This window comes from Macaca fascicularis, chromosome 6 (assembly GCF_037993035.2).
Source record: "Macaca fascicularis isolate 582-1 chromosome 6, T2T-MFA8v1.1".
NCBI lineage: Eukaryota > Metazoa > Chordata > Mammalia > Primates > Cercopithecidae > Macaca > Macaca fascicularis.
In genome coordinates, this window is record NC_088380.1 from 103,795,265 (window position 1) to 103,816,116 (window position 20,852).

Here is a 20,852-nt window from a genome sequence, read left to right on the forward strand (position 1 = left end):
ATGGCACTTGTATACCTATGTAACAAGCCTGCATATTGTGCACATGCACCCTAGAACTTAAAGTTAAAAAAAAAAAAAAAAAAAAAAAGCAACCTGATCTTGTGGGAGAGCAAGGGGATAATTTATTAATGAATGCATTCATTCACCAAATAATTATAGAGTGCCTTTTATGTGTCATGCACTGTTCTAGGTGCTTTGATGAACAAATGACATAAAAATACCTGCCTGCATGGAGCTTAGATTCCAGTAATGTAAGGCAGATGATCAACAAAATCATATATAGTTGATGGTATTGCCTATGTTGTCTTGCAGGGTTTTTATAGTTTTGGGCTTTACACTTAAGTCTTTAATTCATCTTGAGTTAATTTTTGTATATGGTGTAAGGAAGGGGTCTAGTTTCAATCTTCTGCATATAGCTATCCAGTTATTCCAGCACCATTTATTGAATAGGGAGCCCTTTGCCAATTGTTTGTTTTTGTCAGGTTTGTTGAAGATCAGATATTTGTAGGATGTGCAGTCTTACTTCTGGGTTTTCTATTTTCTTCCATTGGTCTATGTGTCTCTTGTACTAGTATAACACTCTTTTTCTTACTGTAGCCCTGTAGTATGGTTTGAAGTTGGGTAGTGGGATGCCTCTGGCTTTGTTCTTTTTGCTTAGGATTGCCTTGGTTATTCAGACTCTTTGTGGTTCCATATGAATTTTAAAATAGTTTTTTTTCTTTTTCTAATTCTGTGAAGAATGTCAGTGGTAGTTTAATGGGGATAGCATTGAATCTGTGAATTGCTTTGGACAGTATGGTCATTTTCACAATATTTATCTTCCTATCTATGAGCATGAAATCATTTTTCATTTGTATATGTCATCTCTGATTTCTTTGAGCAGTGGTTTGCACTTCTTGTAGATAGCTTTCATTTCCCTAGTTAGCTATACTCCTATGTATTTTATTATTTTTGTGGCAATTATGAATGGGAGTTCATTCATGATTTGACTCTTGGCTTCACTGCTGTTGGTGCTTAGGAATGCTAGCAACTTTTGCACATTGATTCTGTATTCTGAAACTTCGCTGGAATTGCTTATCAGCTTAAGAAGCTTTTGGGCTGAGATAATGGGGTTTTCTAGATATAGGATTATGTCATCTGAAACAGGGATAGTTTGACTTCCTGTCTTCCTATTTGATGCCCTTTATTCCTTTCTCTTGCCTAATTGTTCTGGCCAGAACTTCAAATATTATGTTGAAAAGGAGTGGTGAGAGAGGGCATTCTTGTCTTGTGTTGATTTTCAAGGCGAATGCTTCCAGCTTTTGCCCAGTCAGTATAATGGAGGCTGTGGGTTTGTCATAGATGGCTCTTATCACTTTGAGTTATGTTTCTTCCTTCAATATCTACTTTATTGAGAGTTTTTAACCTGAAGTGATGTTGAATTTTATCGAAGGCCTTTTCTGCATCTATTGAGGTAATCATGCATCTTTTTTCTTTAGTTCTGCTTATGTGATGAATCACATTTATTGATTTGTGTAGGTTGAAGCAACCGTGCATCCCGGGGATGAAGCCTACTTGATTGTATGGATATGCTTTTGATGTGTTGCTGGATTCTGTTTGCCAGTACTTTTTGAGGATTTTTGCATCAATGTTCATCAAGAATATTTGCCTAAAGTTTTCTGTTTTTGTTGTATCTCTGCCAGGTTTTGGTACAAGGTTGATGCAGGCCTCATAGAGTGAGATAGAGAAGAGTCCCTCCTTTTCAGTTTTTTGGAACAGTTTCAGCAGAAATGGTACCAGCTCTTTTTTGCACATCTGGTAGAATCCAGCTGTAAATCCATCTTGTTCTGGGCTTTTAAAAAATTTTTGTTGTTGTTATTTTTGGTAAGCTATTTACACTGCTTCAATTTCACAACTCATTATTGGTCCACTCAGGGTTTTAATTTATTCCTGGTTCAGTCTTTGGATGGTGAATGTGTCCAGGAATTTATTCATCTCTTCTAGATTTTCTAGTTTATTTGCATAGTGGTGTTTATAATATTCTCCAATGTTTATTTGTATTTTTGTGTGGTCAATGGTAATATCTGTCTTCTAATTTCTGATTTTTTTTTTGTATTTGAATATTCTCTTCTTTCTTCTTTATTAGTCTAGTTAGCAGTCTGTCAATTTTTTAGTTTTTTTTTTTTTTTTTTTTTTTTTTTACCCCAGCCCCTGGACTTGCTCATTTTTTGAATTTGTGTGTGTGTGTGTGTGTGTGTGTGTGTGTGTGTGTGTGTCTATCTCCTTCATTTCAACCTGATTTTGGTCACTTCTTGTCTTCTGTTAGTTTTTGAATTTGTTTTCTCTTGGTTCTCTAGTTCTTTTAGTTGTGATTTTAGGTTATTAACTTGAGATCTTTCCAACTTTTTGATGTGGGCACTTAGTGCTATAAATTTTCCTCTTAACACTGCTTTAGCTGTGTCACAGAATTTCTTGTATGTTGCATTTTTGTTCTCATTGGTTCCAAAGAACTTCTTAATTTTTGTCTTAATTTTATTATTTACCCAAAAGTCATTGAGGAGCAGATTATTCAAGTTCCATGCAATTGTATGGTTTTGAGTGAATTTCTTAGTCTTGAGTTCTAATTTGATCATACTGTGGTCCGAGGAACTGTTATGATTTCAGTTGTTTTGCATTTGCTGAGGAGTGTTTTACTTCTGATTATGTGATTGATTTTAGAGCAGTACCAAGTGCTGAGGAGAAGAATGTTGTTTTGGGGTAGAGAGTTCATAGGTATCTATCATGTCCATTTGACCCAGAACTGAATTCAGGTTCTGAATATCTTTGTTACTTTTCTGTCTCAATAATCTGTCTAATATTGTCATTGAAGTGTTAAAGTCTCCCACTATTATTGTATGGGAATCTAAGTCTCTTTGAAGTTGTCTAAGAAATTGTTTTATGAATCTGGGTACTCCTGGTTAGGTCTTCTTGTTGAATTGCCATTATGTAATGAATGCCCTTCTTTGTCTCTTTTGATCTTTGTGGTTTAACATCTGTTTTGTCAGAAACTAGGATTGCAACCCCTGCATTTTTTGGTTTTCAATTTTCTTGGTAGATTTTCTTCCGTCCCTTTATTTTGAGCCTACATGTGTTACTGCATGTGAGATGAGTCTCTTGAAGACAGCATACCAATGGGTCTTGGTTCTTTAACCAGCTTGCCACTCCATGTCTTTTAATTGGGGTATTTAGCCTATTTACATTTAAGGTTAGTATTGATATGCATAGATTTGATCCTGGCATGATGTTAGCTTGTTATTTTTCAGACTTGTTTATGTGGTTGCTTTATAGTGTCACTGGTCTGTGTACTTCAGCATGGTTTTGTAGTGGCTGATAATGATCTTTCCTTTCCATATTTAGTTCTTCCTTTAGGAACTCTTGTAAGGCAGGTCTGGTGGTAACGACTTCCCTCAGCATTTGCTTGTTTGAAAAAGCTCTCATATCTTTTTTGTTTATGAAGCTTGGTTTGGCCAGATATGAAATTCTGGATTGGAATTTCTTTTCTTTAAGAAATTTGAATATTGGTCCCCAGTCTCTTCTGGCTTGTAGGGTTTCCACTGAGAGGACTGTTGGCAGTCTGATGGGCCTCCCTTTGTAGGTGTTCTGGCCTCTCACTCTAACTGCCCTTACATTTTTTTTTTGTTTTTCATTTTGACACTGGAGTTTCTGATGATGATGTGTCTTGGAAATGATCTTCTTGTGGAGTAACTTAACTGGGGTTCTGTGCATTTCCTGAATTTGAATGTTGGCCTGCCTGGCTAAGTTGGGGAATTTCTCATGGATGATATCCTGAAATATATTTTCCACCTTTCATTCTCCTAATCTCTTTAAGGTACACTAATCAGTCATAGATTCAGTCTCTTTACATAATCCCATATTTCTCAGAGGTTTTGACCATTTCTGTTCATTCATTTTTCTCTATTCTTGTCTGCCTGTCTTCTTCAGAAAGACAGTCTTCAAGCTCTAAGATTCTTTCCTCCACTTGGTCTATTCTGCTATTAATACTTGTGATTGCATTATTAAATTCTTTTATTGTATTTTTTTAGCCCTACCAGCTCAGTTACATTCTTCTCTATACTGTATTTTGTTTGTCAGCTCATATAATGTCTTATCATGATTTTTAGCTTCATTGCATTGGGTTACAAGGTGCTTCTTAAGGTCAGTGAAGTTTGTTTTTATCCATTTTCTGAGTTCTACTTCTGTCATTTCAGCCATCTCACCCTCAGCCCAGTTTTGAATCCTTGCTGGAGAGATGATGCAGTAATTTGGAGGAAAGAGGGAACTCTGTTTGAGTTTTCAGTGTTTTTGCACTGATTCTTTCTCATCTTTTTGGGCTTATCTACTTTAAATCTCTGAGGCTGCTGACCTTTCGATTTTTTTTTTTCTTTTTCTTTTAATAGTCTGGCTACTTTTCCATAGGGCTGCTATGGTTTGCTGGGGGTCTGCTCCAGTCCCTAGTTGCCTTGTATTTTTTCACCACCTGGAGGTATCACCAGTGAAGCCTGCAAAACAGGAAAGATGGCAGCCTGCTCCTTCCTCTGGGACCTCCAGCCCAGAGAGGTATGGAGGTGCTGCTGGCTGAAAGCACCTGTATGAAGTAGATGGAGACCCCTGCTGGGAAGTCTTATCTAGTCAGGAGAAACAGGATTGGGGACCCATTCAAAGAAGTAGTCTGGCCACATTTTGGTAGAGCAGCTGTGCTGTGTTGGGGGATCTCCTCTGACCCTGGTTTGTTTGTATTCTCCAAAGCCCACAGACTGAAATGGCTCAGTCACACAAACAGCAAAGCTGTCATCCTACCCCTATTCCTGAGAACTCCATCCCTGGGAGAATTCAAATATCTGTCAGACAGAGAACACCAGCAGGGGTGGCTGGAGGACCTGGTTGGGAGATTCTGCCCAGTGAGGAGATACAGAATTGGGAAGGCACTTAAAGAAGCAGTCTGGCCATGCCTTTCATAGAGCAGCTCTGCTGTGCTGGGGTACCGCTTCTGCCCCAGTCAGCTTGAGATTTCCAAAGCCCACAGACTCAAACATCTCAGTCGCCCAACCAGCAAAGATAGTGGCTTACCCTTCCCTTTGGGAACTTCCTCTCAGGGTGTATTCAAATCTCTATGGCCTGAGAACACTGGTGAGGGTGTCTTGGGGCCTTGGTTGGAAAGTCCCACCCAGTGAGGAGGTAAAGATTGAAGACCCACGTGAAGAAGCAGTCTGGCCATGTTTTGGTAGAGTAGCTGTGCTATGCTGTGTGATCCTCCCTTCTGCCCTTGGCCAGTTTGGACTCTCCAAAGCCCTGAGACTGGAACAGCTGAGTTTCCCAAACAGAAAAGATGGCGGCTCATTCTTCCCAATAGGAACTCTGTCCCAGGTAGATGCATTGCTATTTCTGGTGGCTGGCTGGAATTCCAGGCCAGTGGGTCTTATCCTATGTGGTGCTGTGGAAGTGGGGCCCAGGGACAGTCACTGTTTGGCTCCCTGGATTCAGACCCCTTCAAAGGGGTATGTACAGAGGTCCAACCTCCTACCTTGCTGGAGTTGCTGTCACTTTCACTGGGAAGCCTGGAGTCAGTGTATGTAAAATAAAAACTCTACACCTTTACTTTGCCCTCCATCCCCCCAACTTTTAAACTTTGTGTTGATTTTATCTGCATCTTATTATACTTTCTATGTCTTGAAAAGTTGTTGTAGTTATTATTTTTGATTGGTTCATCTTTTAGTCTTTCTATCTAAGAGTAGTTTACACATCACAGTTCAAGTGTTACACTATGCTGCGTTTTTCTGTGTACTTACTTCTACCAGCGAGTTTTGTACATTCAGGTGATTACTTATTACTGATTAACATTCTTATTTTTCTCTGATTGAATTACTCCTTTTACCATTTCTTGTAGGACAGATCTTGTGTTGATGAAATTCCTCAACTTTTGTTTGTCTACTTCACGTTTGTAGGATATTTTCACCAGATATTTATTCTAGGGTAAAGTTTTGCTTTTTTTCCCCCTCAGCACTTTAAATATGTCTTGCCACTCTCTTCTGACTTTCCATTGAAAAGTCTGGTGTCAGACATATTGGAGCTCCATTGTATGTTGTTTCTTCTCTCTTGCTGCTTTTAGAATCCTTTCTTTGATTTTGGGGAGTTTGTTTATTAAATGCCTTGAGGTCATCTTCCTTGGATTAAGTCTGCTTGGTGTTCATATAACCTTCTTATATTCGGATACTGCCATCTTTCAGTAGGATTGGGAAGTTTTCTGTTTGTATTCCTTTGAATAAACTTTCTACTTCTTTTTCTCTCTTTCTTCTTTAAGGTCAGTAACTCAAATTTGCCCCTTTGAGGCTATTTTTATAGAGGCTATTTTCTGTATCTTTTAGGCGTGCTTCTTCTTCTTTTTTTTTTTATTCTTTTTTCTTTTGTCTCTTCTGTGTATTTTCAAATAGCTTGCCTTGAAGCTCACTAATTATTTCTTCTCCTTGATCAACTCTACTAATAAAAGACTCTGGTGCATTCTGCAGTGTGACAATTGCATTTTTCTGCTTCAGAGTTTCTGCTTGATTCTTTTTGATTATTTTCATCTCTGTTAAATTTATCTGATAGAATTTGGAATTCCTTCTCTGTTTAGTCTTGAATTCCTTTGCGTTAAGACAGTCATTTTGAATTCTCTGTCTGAAAGTCCACACATCTCTTTTTCCAGGATTGGTTCCTGGTGCCTTATTTCGTTCATCTGGTCAGGTCATGTTCCCCTGGATGGTGTTAATGCTAGCACATTTTCTTCAGTGTCTTAACATCGAAGAGTTTGGTATTTATTGTAGTCTTCACTATCTGGGCTTGTCTATACCTGTTCTTCTTGGGAATGCTTTCTAGATATTTTCAAAGACTTGGGTTTTGTGATCTAAACTGCATTTGCTTCAGGGAGCACCCCAAGCCCAATAATGCTGTGGTTATTGTAGACTCACTGATGTACCACCTTGATGGTCTTGGGCAAGATCTGGGAGAATTCTCTCATTACCCCTTGCAGACTCTTGTTCTCTTCCCTTACTTTCTTGTAAACAAACAGAGTCTCTCTCTGTTCTTAGCCACCTACAGCTAGGGGTGGAGTGACACAAGTACCACTGTGACTGCCCCGGATCAGACCTGAAGCCATTACAGCACTGGGTTTCATCTAAGGCCTGCTGCAACCACTCCCTGGTTACTGCCTATGTTTGCTCAAGGCCCTGGGGCTCTACAATCAGCAGGTGGCAAAGCCAGCCAAGCCTGTGTCCTTCCCTTCAGGGTGGCAAGTTCTCTCAGGCCCCAGTGAATCCACAGTTTCTGTCTGGGAGTCAGGGACTAGAGTCACAAACTTTAGAAATCTACATGGTGTACTCTTGTACTGTGGCTGAGCTGACACTCAACCACAAGATACAGTCCTTTCCACTCTTTTCTCCCCTTTCTGAAGTCTGAGAAGCTTCACCTCATAGTCACAGCCACCACAGGCCATGAGGAATTCTGCCTGACTACTGCTGACATTCCCATAAGGCCCAATGATTCTTAAATAAGCATGTGATGAATGCTGCCTGACCTGGGGCTCAGCTTTTAGGGCAGTAGGCTCCCTGCTGGGCCAGGGCAAGTCCTGAGATACTTGAAAAGAGCAAAGACCTGGAATCAGGGACCCCAAGAGCCCACTTGGTATTCTCTATCCTTCTGTGGCCATGCTGTTACGTAAAAGTGCAAGGCAAATTCCCCTGTATTTTTTCTTCTGCTTTTCTCAAGTGGAAGGAGGTTGGGGTGCCTGCGGCAATTTCTTAAGACAACAATAAAGTTTGCTGTATCACTTGACCCTTACTTTCATGAGAGATTTCTCTGTAGCCACCACAGCCAGTAACATGCTGGATCTCACCTGAAGCCAATGAATCTCAGAAGCTCACTCAAGGCCCTCGATGTAGTTTCTGGGTATTGCTGCTGGTTGTTCAGGGCCCAAGGGCTCTTCAGTTAGCAGGTGATAAATGGTGCCAAGAATAGTTTATTCTTTTCAAGGTAATAGTTTCCATTCTGGGCCAGGTTGTGTCTAGAAAAGTTGTCTGGGAGCTAGGGCCTAGGAAGGGGGTCCTCATGACTGAGCAGTGCCCTATTCTACTGTGGCAGAGCTGGTATTCAAGATGCAAGACAAGGTCCTCCCCTGTCTTTCCTCTTCTTTCTTCAAGCGTAAGGAAGGGGTCTCTTTGGAGCCAGGTGCTATACAGCCTGTGGTTAGGGGAAAGGTGGCGCCAGTATTTCCTTAGCTGCCCCAAATGTCTCAGTAGGTTGTGTGCTCCACTGTCTCTTAGCCTGGTTCAGCACTAGGACTTGCCTAAGAGTTGCAGTCCTTATGTCCTAGATTGCCTTTCATGTTTACTTAGAGACTCAGAGCACTTTGGCCCTTGGTGGTGAGGTTTGTGGGAATTCAAGTTTGGACCTTTGGAATTGGTAATTCCCCTCTGGCTAGGGCTGGTTTAAATGCTCCCTCTGTAGTTGGGCATCAGCTGAAGTTGGCCTGGTTTTGCTTTCTGCTCTACCAGGACAGCACTGAGTTCAGTGGCTCAGAATTGCTGTGTTCTCCCTCCACCAGCACCCAGAGATGCTCTCTTCAATATGCTGGCAGTGCTGGGGTGATGGGGGTGGGGTGGCACTGGCAAATCAAGCCTTTTTTCTATCTCTTCAGTACCTCTTTCAGTGACGTGTAGTTAAAACCAGGTACTATGAGGGCTCACCTGGTTTTTAGCTCTTATGAAGGTTTTTAAATTTTTTTTCTTTTTAGATAGTGGTTAGGTTGATGTACTTGCGGGGGATATGATCAGTGGAGTTGTCTATCCTGCCATCTTACTCTGCCTCCCAGATAATTACATCACAAAGCATTTATTAATAATTAGATGGGTAGCAACATATTGTACAGATGTACCCAATGAAAAATTGTTTTTTATTAGAGAAGTGAAATATGCTTATTTAAGTGGTTCAGATTGCGCACCAAGTGTACAAATTTGAATCTGTTGTCTACCACTATTAACTGCTTAGATGGTATCCTTTTAGGCTTCATTTATACTGGCTTTGAAGATAGTTCAAGTTTGGTTTCAGACCACCACAATTAAATGAATGTTGCAATAAAGAAAGTCACAGAAATTGTTTTGTTTTCCAGTGTATTTAAAAGTTATGTTTAACCATACTGTAGTATATTAACTGTGCAATAGCATTATATCTAAGAAAACGATATATATACCTTAATTAAAGCACATTGTATTGCTAATAAAAACACTGACAATCATCTGAACATTCAGTAAGTTATGGTCTTGTTGCTTGTGGAGGGTCTTGCCTCAATATTGTTGGCTGTTGGCTGGGTTGGGGTGCCTGTGGCAATTTCTTAAGATAACAATAAAGTTTGCTGTATCACTTGAGTCTTGCTTTCATGACAGATTTCTCTGTAGCTTACTATGTTGTTTGATAGCATTTTACCCACAGTAGAACTTCTTTCAAGATTGGAGTCAGTCCTCTCAAACCCTGCCACTCTTTTATCAGCTAAGTTTACATAGTATTCTAAATCCTTTGTTTTAATTTCTATAATGTTTAGAGCATCTTCACCAGAAGAAGTTTCCATCTCAAGAAACTACTTTTCTTGCTCATCTGTAAGAAGTAACTCTTCATAGATTAGTGTTATCTTAAGCTTGCAGCAATCCAGTCACATCTTCGGGCTCCATTTTAAATTCTAGTTCTCATTCTATCTCCACCACCTGTACAATTACTCTTTCCACTGAAACCTTAAACTCCTCAAAGTCATCCATGAACATTAGAATCAACTTCTTCCAAACTTCTGTTAATGTTGATATTTGACCTCCTCTCAGGAATCACAAATTTATTATTGTTTTCTAGAATGGTGAATCCTTTCCAGAAGGTTTTCAAGTTACATTGCCAAGATCCATCAGAGGACTCACTGTGTATGGCACCCATAGCCTTGCAAGACGTATTTCTTAAATAATAAGATGTGAAAGTCAAAATCACTTCTTGATCCATGGGCTACAAAGTGGAGGTTGTGTTAGTGGACATTAAAACATTAATCTCACAACCTACAGAATGGGAGAAAATTTTTGCAATCTACCCATCTGACAAAGGGCTAATATCCAGAATCTACAAAGAATTTAAACAAATGTACAAGAAAAAGCCCATCAAAAAGTGGGCAAAGGATATGAACAGATACTTCTCAAAAGAACACATTTATGCAGCCAACAAGCTTATGAAAAAATGCTCATCACCACTGGTCATTAGAGAGATGAAAATCAAAACCAAAATGAGATACCATCTCATGGCAGTTAGAATGCCAATCATTAAAAAGTCAGGAAACAACAGATGCTGGAGAGGATGTGGAGAAATAGGAATGCTTTTACACTATTGGTGGGAGTGTAAGTTAGTTCAACCATTGTGGAAGACAGTGTGGTGACTCCTCAAGGATCTAGAACTAGAAATACCATTTGACCCAGAGATCCCATTACTGGGTATAGACCCAAAGGATTATAAATCATGCTACTATAAAAACACATGCACACATATGTTTACTGCAGCACTGTTTACAATAGCGAAGTCTTGGAACCAACCCTAATGCCCATCAATGATAGGATAGATAAAGAAGATGTGGCACATATATACCATGGAATATTATGCAGCCATAAAAATGGATGAGTTCATGTCGTATGCAGGGATGTGGATGAAACTGGAAACTGGAAACGAAATCGTTCTGAGCAAAGTGACACAAGAAGAGAAAACCAAACACTGCATGTTCTCACTCATAGGTGGGAGCTGAACAATGAGAACACATAGACACAGGGAGGGGAACATTACACACTGGGGCCTGTTGAGGGGAGAGGGGTTGGGGGAGGAATAGCATTAGGAGAAATACCCAGTGTAAATGATGAGCTGATGGGTGCAGCAAACAAACATGGCACATGTATACCTATGTAACAAACCTGAATGTTGTGCACATGTACCACAGAACTTAAAGTTTAATAATAAAAAAAATTGAAAAAAATACAAAAAATATTAATCTCCTTCTACATCTCTACCAGCTCTTGTGTGATCATGCATGCTTTGTCGATAAACAGTAACATTTTGAAGAGTTTTTTTTTTTTTTTTTTTTTTTTTTTTTTTTGGTCTGAGCAATAGGTCTTAAAAGTGGGCTTAAAATATTCAGTAAATAATTATGTAAATAGACATACTGTCTCCCAGGCTTTCTTGTTTCATTTATAGAGCAGGCAGAGTAGATTTAGCATAATTCTTAGGGGCCCTAGGATTTTTGAAATGGTAAATGATCGTGGGATTCAACTTCAGGTCACTAGCTACATTAGCCCCTAACAAGAAAGTCAGACTGTTCTTTGAATCTTTGGAGCCAGGCTGACTTCTCCAGCTATAAAAGTCCTAGATGGCATCTTCTTCCAATATAAAGCTGTTTCATCCATATTAATCATCTGTTGTTTAATGTAGTCACCTTTATCAATTATCTTAGCTAGATCTCCTGGATAGCTTGCTGCAGCTTTTACGTGAGCACTTGCTGCCTCACCCTGCACTATTTTGTTGTTGTTTTGAGATGGAGTCTTGCTCTGCTGCCAGGCTGGAGTGCAGTGGCGTGATCTTGGCTCCCTGCAACCTCCGCCTCCTGGGTTCAAGCAATTCTCCTGCCTCAACCTCCTGAGTAGCTGGGATTACAGACACACACCATCACGTCCAGCTACATTTTGGAATTTTAGTAGAGACGGAGTTTCACTATGTTGGCCAGGATGGTCTCAATCTCTTGACCTCGTGATCCACCTGCCTCGGCCTCCCAAAGTGCTGGGATTACAGGCATGAGCCACCGTGCCTAGCCTGTACTTTTGTATTATGGAGACAGTTCCTTTCCTTAAACCTCATGAATAAACCTCTACTAGCTTCAAACTCTTCTTCTGCAGCTTTCTCACCTCTCTCAGCCTTCTTAGAACTGAAGAGAGTTAGGCCCTCACTGTGGATTAGACTTTGGGTTAAGGGAATATTATAGCTGCTTTGATCTTCTATACAGGCTATTCAAACTTTTAAAATATCAGTAATAAGGCTGTTTTGCTTTCTTATTCATGTGTTCACTGGAGTAGCACTTTTAATTTTCTTCAAGAGCTTTTCCTTTTCATTCAAATCTTGGCTATTTTGCAAAAGAGGCCTAGCTTTTGGCTTCTCTCAATAAGCATAATCATTTCTAGCTTTTAATTTAAAGTGACAACTGTTCTTCCTGTTAAAAACTGTCAATAAACTAGGTATTAAAGGAACATACCTCAAAATGATAAGGATCATCTGTGACAAACTCACAGCCAACATTATACTGAATGGACGAAAGCTGGAAATATTCCTCTTGAAAAGTGCCACAAGACAGGGATGCCCTCTCTGACCACTTCTATTCAACATAGTACTGAAATCTTAGCCAGAGAAATCAGGCAAGAGAAGGAAATAAAGGGCATCTAAATAGGAAGAGAAGAAGCCAAACTATTTCTGTTTGTAGATGACAAGATACTGTATCTAGATAACTCCATAGTTTCAACCCAAAAGCCCCTTAAGCTGATGAACAACTGCAGCAAAGTTTCAGGATACAAAATCAATGTACAAAAATTACTAGCATCACTTGCCTTGTTTATTGTTGCACTCCCAATATGTTTCTGGTGAATGGTAGGCAATTACTAGATACTTGTTATTTAAGTGAAAGGTATAGAAAAACTGGAAAATTTTCATATGTCATTCCTAAATATTTAGTACACACTGAAACAAGGATTCTCTAGGCAAGTGAGGTCTAAGCTTTTCTTAGGAAGGCATACAGTGCATTAAAAATTAATAAATACTTGAGAATTTAATCAACAATAATACTGTGCTCTTAATATGCATTACTGCTTAGTAATACTTCCTCTTTAGTGGTTTTGCTTCCAATATGAACTTTGAAACTAGCTAGGATTCACGCCAAATTTAGCCAGTAATCTCACCATATCTTCTGTTCACCTGCACTTTGGGGCTGCTTATTTTGCCCAAGGAGAACAATGCTCATTGAGTTACATATGAATGGACCAGGTAGTGCTTGCGCTCTTTGATTGCTACAATGATTACATTTCTTACATCACCATTCAATGCTGATGGCTATGGTTATCTCAGCCATGACAGCAGGAGCCATAGTTCCTTTATGCACCACTTGTTTAGATGCTTCTGCCGAAAATTGATAGGTGAAAATGTAGCTCATGTACCATCACTTTGTTTCTAAAAGAGAGCAACAAACAAATGAATAACAACTCTCTTATCCTCCAGAAGTATGGAGAAGTTAGAATTCCCTGTGTTTGTTCTCTTTTTACTTCTTCCCATCCAGGCACTCAAAATAGTGTTAAAAATTCTTTTTCATTTATTTAACTTATTCTAAAGCTGTCAGTCATGTTTACTGCTATAGCAATGAATTTAAACTTCTAAAGCAGATGTTAGGTGGATAGAGCATTGCAACACATTTTTAAAACAAATGTAGGTTATTTGTTGCTTTACATCTCTATGGCTATGAAGATTGTGTCTGAAGGCCATTTGAGAAATTTGCTTCAAAATATATTGATCATTTTCGTATAATTTAAAGACATTTTATAAAATTTTGGAATTGGAGTATTCAAATGCAATAATACATTCTCGTACCTTCACCTACATTATTGAACAATACAAAGTACATTAGTTCTGCTGGTTCTTTGATGTTATAAGAATTTTACACTTCTAGATTTTGAGTTGTTATTTGCACCTTGGTAGTATTCAGTAAAGAAAATGAAAAGTAGTTTCATGTACTGATATAAAATAACAGAGCACTCAAGCATAAAATTTTACTGGATGCTAAAATCATTTGTTTTTTGCTCCTGTAAATCATAGGTTAATTTTAGTGTTCAAACCACATATGTCTCCCAAAATATGTTTAAAACCTTTACACAGTCTAGAGTCTCTTCACCAGTTAAGAAGCAGATTGTATATTTGTAGCCTTTAGGGTCTCAGGAAATGATTCAAACTGTTCTTAGAAGTGATGCAGTGAGCAAGAAAATTCCAATAACAATTTTGGCATTAGATTTCTGACAGATTTTGGTTCACAGAATAGAATCACAGATGTGATTAAACAATTCTGAACGTTTTCACAACACATATGGATGCCTTTCAGATCCAGGCATCATGTTCCCAAACATCTTCAGATCAAAGGAGAAAACAAAACTATCTGACATTCTTTAGAGTTTGGGATAGCCACTCATTTTTTCGTTAACAAACATTTCTTGAGCAACTATGATGTGCCAAGCACTATTCCAGAGGCATGGGATACAGCTACAAATAAAATTGATGAAAGATTCTGATTTCATAAAGTATTAACTTTACTTGCCTTTATTTGCATAAAATAAGTAAATTGTATAGTATGTTAGAAGTTAATAAGTGCTATGGGAGGAAAGGGAAAGTGGAGCAGGACAAAGGGGAGTGGCAATTGCTGAAGAGGGCATTGCAATTGGAGCGTGTGATCAGACTTATTAAGAAGGTGACATTTGAGTCAAGACTTGAAGGGAGTGACAGAGGTAGTCATGCAGGTATTAGGCAAGAGCATTCTAATACTAGGACAATTCATGCAAAGGCATAGAAGTGGGAATTTTCCTGGTGTGTTGAAGGAAGAGCAAAAAGGCCTATGTCGCTAGAGTGAAGTGAGTGAGAGGAAAGTAGCTAAAACTATGTTCAGAGTGGGAACAGGGGTCAGATCAACAGACTGCTGTAAGGACTTCAGATTTTTTACTATGAATGGGGAGCCAGCAGGGTTTTGAGTGTCCCTGGGGCTGATATTCTGAGATTAGGTGGTAGGGGGTAGAATGGCAGCAGTTAAGAGCAGATGAAGACAGGGAAAGAGCTGTTGGTGGCCTGGTCCAGGGTGGTAGCAGTGAGAAGTGTGGGAAACAGTTGAATTCTGGATATATTTTGAAAGTAACAGCAGCCAAATTTTTTTGATAGGTGACAAAAGGGGCATGAGATAAAGAGAAGCATGATTGCAAAGTATTTTGCCTGAGCATCCAGAGATTGGAGATGTTATTAAATAAGATTGTGGAGTGGGTGAGAGGAGCCGTCGGGGCAACACAACGATAAACTATAAAACATATTTCTAGTGTAGGACGTATTTCATATTATTGTTATTTTCCAGTGTGTTATTACTTACGTTATTTCAGTGTTTAAATAAGAACCATCTGGAAATTTCCACTGTGGCCTAATTCAAGCTACTGACATGATGTCCCTGAAAGTGGAATTGGGAAGATATGAGTACAATAGGCTGTTGAAAGACAGGGCAAGCTGCTTGGAGCACACTGTGACTGAGCTCTGTGGCTTAGAACTCATCTTTCCAGTATCAACTGGACATTGTTGGGGCCTCCTGAGCCTTAGGGCAGGCTAGTTTGTTACATACACACTAGACTTTATATGTCTATATATGTGTCGACCTTAGACCATAATTCAGCTGTTACATTTTGTAGGGCTAAGACTTTATTTAAAATAAGCATTCTTTTGGGAGAAAATTGGCTATAGGCTATTCTAGGAATCAGAGTCTTTTTTTCCATTTTATTTTCTTGTTTGGATGTTTGGAATTAATTCATAATTTACACATATTTCTTTAAGTTGAGTACTTACAGACTGCTGACAACTATTGATAACTTTGATTTTTGGTTCTAAGACATTTTGGTGTAAACCAATGATACTTGAAAATCTATATATTCTCTTTAAATGTAATTCATTGAAATATTAATTTAGCAAACTCATTTTATAGTCCAATGAACAGTGACTTGTAAAATGAAGTCTATTTGATTGCATGACTTCATGAAAAATGCTGATATGTTTAACTTGGCTAATATAGAAAGTGTTCTATTGTTTGTAGTAGTGGTGGTGTTTTTCACCAAGTGTGCTGTGTTAAAGCCCATCTTGAATATTAAGCATTTGTTCCATGTATTGCTGCAAAATACCCTGGTTCTATAATCCTTTAAAGACAAATTGAGTGAAACAAATCTGACCAGTCCTGGGGGTATTAGTTATATTTTGAAACGAACTCAAGCCCAGATACACATTTCTAAATTGTGATTTTCATGGGAAGTGATTATTCAGGACTGGTAGTAATATGAAATGTTGTAGTTTGGTAGATGTGTTATATTATGAAAATTGACAAAAGTAAGAGTTTTTTGTTTTGTTTTGTTTTTTGTGTTTCATGAGACATAATGCCTTACTGTCATCAAACTTCAAAACCTTATACATAATATAAACTTATTTGTGCTAACTTCTTATTTTTAAAATTTGAGATGAAATTGACACATATGTATTATCTAATATAGTAGCTCTTGCAATATATGGTTTTTGAGCATTTAAAGTGTGGCTGGTCTGACTGAGGAACTACATTTTAAATTTTATTTAATTTTAAATAATTTAAATTTAAATTCATATGGCCATATGTGGCTAGTGGCTACAATATGGAACAGTGCAGCCTCAGACAGTACCTCTCAACTGGGGATCTAGAAGGGAGTTAAATCGTCATGCCCAAAGGCACGCACTGTTTCTAATTAATCAGTTTACCTCTTGTGCATCAAGAATACTATGTATCATTATTAGACTAATTAAGAAAATAGTGTCTCAAATTATTTTCTGTGAGGCCTAATTCTCTCACAGCATCTAATTGAGAACGGCTGTTTTAGAAAGTTCCCTCATTTCCTTTTCCATTCATACCACTCCCAAAGATCCCCCAAATGAAAATCACTATTCTTTTGTTTGTATCCATTGATGATTTTTTGTCTGTTCTTTGACTTCATACAGATAGAAATATACAGTGTGTTTTATGTTGGGGATGACTTCTGTCACTTTACAAAATGTTTTTGAGATCCATATTGTATCTAGTAATAGTTCATTTATTTATATTGCTATGCAGTATTTCATTGTATCAACATATCAAAATTTGTTTACCTATTTCTAAATTTGTCCATTTCATTTAAGTTGACAAATTTATTAACATAAAATTTTTAGAACATCTTCTATTATCTCATCAATTTCTATAGTATCTATAATAATGTCCCCTATCTCATATTTGATGTCAGTAATTTACTTATGCCATCTTGCTAGGAGTTTATCAATTTTATAAAAAATTTTTAAAAATGACTTTGACCTTGTTGATTTTCTCTATGGTTTTATATTTTATTTATCCTTTCATCACCATTAGCCCTTTCTTTCACTTATTTTATAAGGTAAAACTAGTTAAAACTAAATCTAGTTTTTCTCATAGGCTTTTATTTATTATATAAATTTCCAGTTATGTATGAAATACCCATTCTTTCCATTTATTTACTGATTCTGCAGACTTCATTGAGCACCTGTCTACCCCATGGAAGGTGCTGGGATAAGCATTAGTAAACAAGATCACCACAGTTCTTGCCCTTTTGTCTTCACAATTTTGTTCAGTAGGTAGATACTGGGAAAGAAATGGCAAGATAGCCAGGCCTGGTGGCACATGCTTATAATCCCAGCTACTTGGGAGGCTGAGGCAGGAGGATTGCTTGAGCCCAGGAGTTTGAGACCAGCCTGGACAATGTAGTGAGCCCTTAGTCTCACTACAGCTATTACCCACCATCCACTGGAGTTCCTTAATCCCTCAATGAGGCTCTGTGGTCCACTGCAAGGACCCTTTGATTCTATACCTCACCACCTATGAACAGCTCAGTAACAGAGATCATAATTTTATGCACAATTCTGTTTTGGGGTAGCCTTGGAGTCTGGAGAGCAAAATCTATCAGCACAGGTTTAATTTTTACCCCCAAACCCTGTATTCTTGGCAGGGAGGACAAGTGGGTCTCAAGGGTAGCAGATTCAGAGCTCTACATATGGGAGCAGCTACACCTACCCCCAAGCTCCCTGGGCTGCACAGTGGTTGATGGGCAGATGGGCTTTCACAGTGACACCTTTAGCAAGGCTTCTGGGGTGAACAGCCTGTAGCAGGACATGGTCAGCCTGAAGATTGGGATGTCAGCTCCTCTGCAGTCAAGGGCAGTAGGCTCTGTCGTCAGCAGTGTGGCACTGATTGGCATCCTTTCTGGCAATGATGGGACATATGTGAACATGGCGGTTTCAAAGCTGACCTCATGGGCTGCCATTGCCAGCAAGCCTGCAAAACCATGGCCTAAAATGGAAACAAGGAGTGGGCCTGTCATAGGGGGTGCACTGCCTACTCCATCTATAAAGCATAACATGGATATTGACACCAGGGAAAACAAGGGGCCTGTGCCGAAGACCCCAGACCCCCAGGAGACACTATCCTCACAACTCCAGAAGGTGCCTCATCTTCTCCCAATGAAGCTTCCTGCTTTGGCTCAACCACAGTATCAGAACCCTCATCAGTCACTCCAGACCTACTGGATCATTCCTCACATGGAAATATGGCATTTGGGCAGAGAAGAGGGGCCAACAGTGATAGTAACTCTCCTGGAAATACCAAGACTAATTCTGCCCCAAGTGTAAAAAAAACTGAAAGCTGCCCATAATTATAATCCTAAAGAACTTGACTGGAATCTCAAAACTGGACATGTGTGCATTATAAAGAGCTATTCTGAGGATGACATTCACTACTCCATTAAGTACTCCATTTTGTGTAGTACAGAACATGCACTATGTACTTGAACAGTGCATTCAGCTCCATAAGCAGCAAAGGGCCTGCCTACCTGCTCTTCAGCATCAGTGGGAGTGGGTATTTCTGTGGGGTGGCCGAGATGAAGTGCTCTGTGGACAGCAGCACCAGTGCTGGAGTCTGGTCTCAAGACAAATGGAAGGGAAATTTTGATATCGAGTGAATTTTTGTCAGTGATGTGCCCAATAACCAGCTCAGGCACATCAGACTGGAGAATCATGACAGCAAGCCAGTCATAAACCATAAAACACAGGAGGTGCCTTTAGAAAAAGAAAAACAAGTGCTGAAAATTATCAGCTTCCTACAAGCACACAGCGTCCATCTTTGATGACTTTTCTCACTATGCGAAATGCCAGGACGAGGAGGAGGTGATGTGCAAGGAATGACACAATCAAAATAAACAATAAGAACAAACCAGTTTCTTGTGTGTTCTAACAATTGATTTTGAAAAAGCATTTATAAAGCATGTGCTTGGTCAGCTCCAGTGTGTTGTCTTGTGCAGGGGTTGAGTATTCCATCTTTGTCTTTTTGTAGTTTCCCCCCCCCACAGATGGATCCACATTCACTTGTACTTTTTAAAATGATACTGAAGAACTCATTCTCATGCCTGTAATCCCACCACATTGGGAGGTGGGTGGATCATGAGGTTAGGAGTTCGAGACCAGCCTAGCCAAGATGGTGAAACCCCGTCTCTACTAAAAATACAAAAATTAGCCAGGCATGGTGGTGAGTGCCTGTAATCTCAGCTACTTGGGAGGCTGAGGCAGGAGAATTGCTTGAGCCCAGGAGATGGAGGTTGCAGTGAGCCGAGATGGCATCATTGCATTCTAGCCTGGGCAACAGAGTGAGACTCTGTCTCAAAAAAAAAAAAAAAAAAATGTTTTTTTGGATCACCTTATCAATGAGACCAATGTGAAATATAAGTATCCTTTAAAACAAACAAAGCAAAACAAACAAATCTAGTACATCCAAATTAATTTTTTCTATTTTGTCAGAAATTATGGTCTTTTTCTTAAATTCACAGTCTTTTAATATCTCCATTTGAGATTTCATATTTCTCACCCCTTTATTGCTTTATAGCAAAGATAACAAACCATGAGTTTTTTTTTCTCATTTAAAAGTATTCTGTTAAAATCCCCTGAAAATATCTACCAAGTGGCTTCTCTCTTCCTCACTGCCCTGTTGTCTGATCTGGCTGGATAGTAATGGGATGCAATGTGCAGAGGAATTAGAAGATGTTTTAGGTCTGATATAATGTTTAGTTATTCTTAGTTGTTTGCAGATCATTTTTAATTTCCTCCTTTTCCTTCACTGGAGAATCCTCATGGTGTCTTTAAGTTTTATACCAATAATGCTGAGCTTTAAGTGTAGAATCTCATGGTATAGACAGAGTGAAGGATGGTGTCACCGACTGTAAATTTCACCATGTCTAATTTTTTTTTTTCTGTTGAATGGGTAAAAACAAAAAATAAACCCTTTTAAAACATGACGTAGGCCAGGGATGGTGGCTTACGCCTGTAATCCCAGCATTTTGGGAGGCCAAGGCAGGCGGATCACCTGAGGTCGGGAGTTCGAGACCAGACTCACCAACATGGAGAACCCTGTCTCTACTGAAAATACAAAATTAGCCAGGCATGGTGGCACATACCTGTAATCCCAGCTACTCCGGAGGCTGAGGCAGGAGAATCGCTTGAACCCAGGAGGCGGAGATTACAGAGAGCCGAGATCGTGCCATTGCGCTCCAGCCTGGGCAATAAGAGCAAAAATTCCATCTCAAGAAAAAAAAAAAAGATTTAAAAAGAGTTAGCTTTCATGTTTTGTGAAATAAGGGACTCATGAAATAATTGGACTCACCACCACCTGGAATTTTAGTTGAAGATGAACATAGTGACTCCACCAAAGATTCTACTAGCACTCCAGGAATGGTTCCTTAACTGAAATGGAAATTCACAAATGACAGATAAAGAATTCAAAGTAGGAATTGCAAGGAAGCTCAATGAAATCCAAGACAAGGTTGAAAATTAACACAAAGAAACTTTTAAACAATCTAGGAAATGAAGGAAGAGATAAACATCTTAAAAATAAATCAGAGTTTCTGGAATTAAAAATCTTAAGGAATTTCAAAATATAATCGAAAACCTTGTCACTGCAC

The 20,852-nt window shown here is 38.9% G+C and overlaps 1 pseudogene; it reads left to right on the top strand.

Moving 5' to 3' along the window:
• Positions 1-19,107, top strand: part of LOC102133061 (YTH domain-containing family protein 1 pseudogene) — a 32,520-nt pseudogene extending 13,413 nt beyond the window's left edge.
• Positions 19,108-20,852: the final 1,745 nt, after the last annotated feature.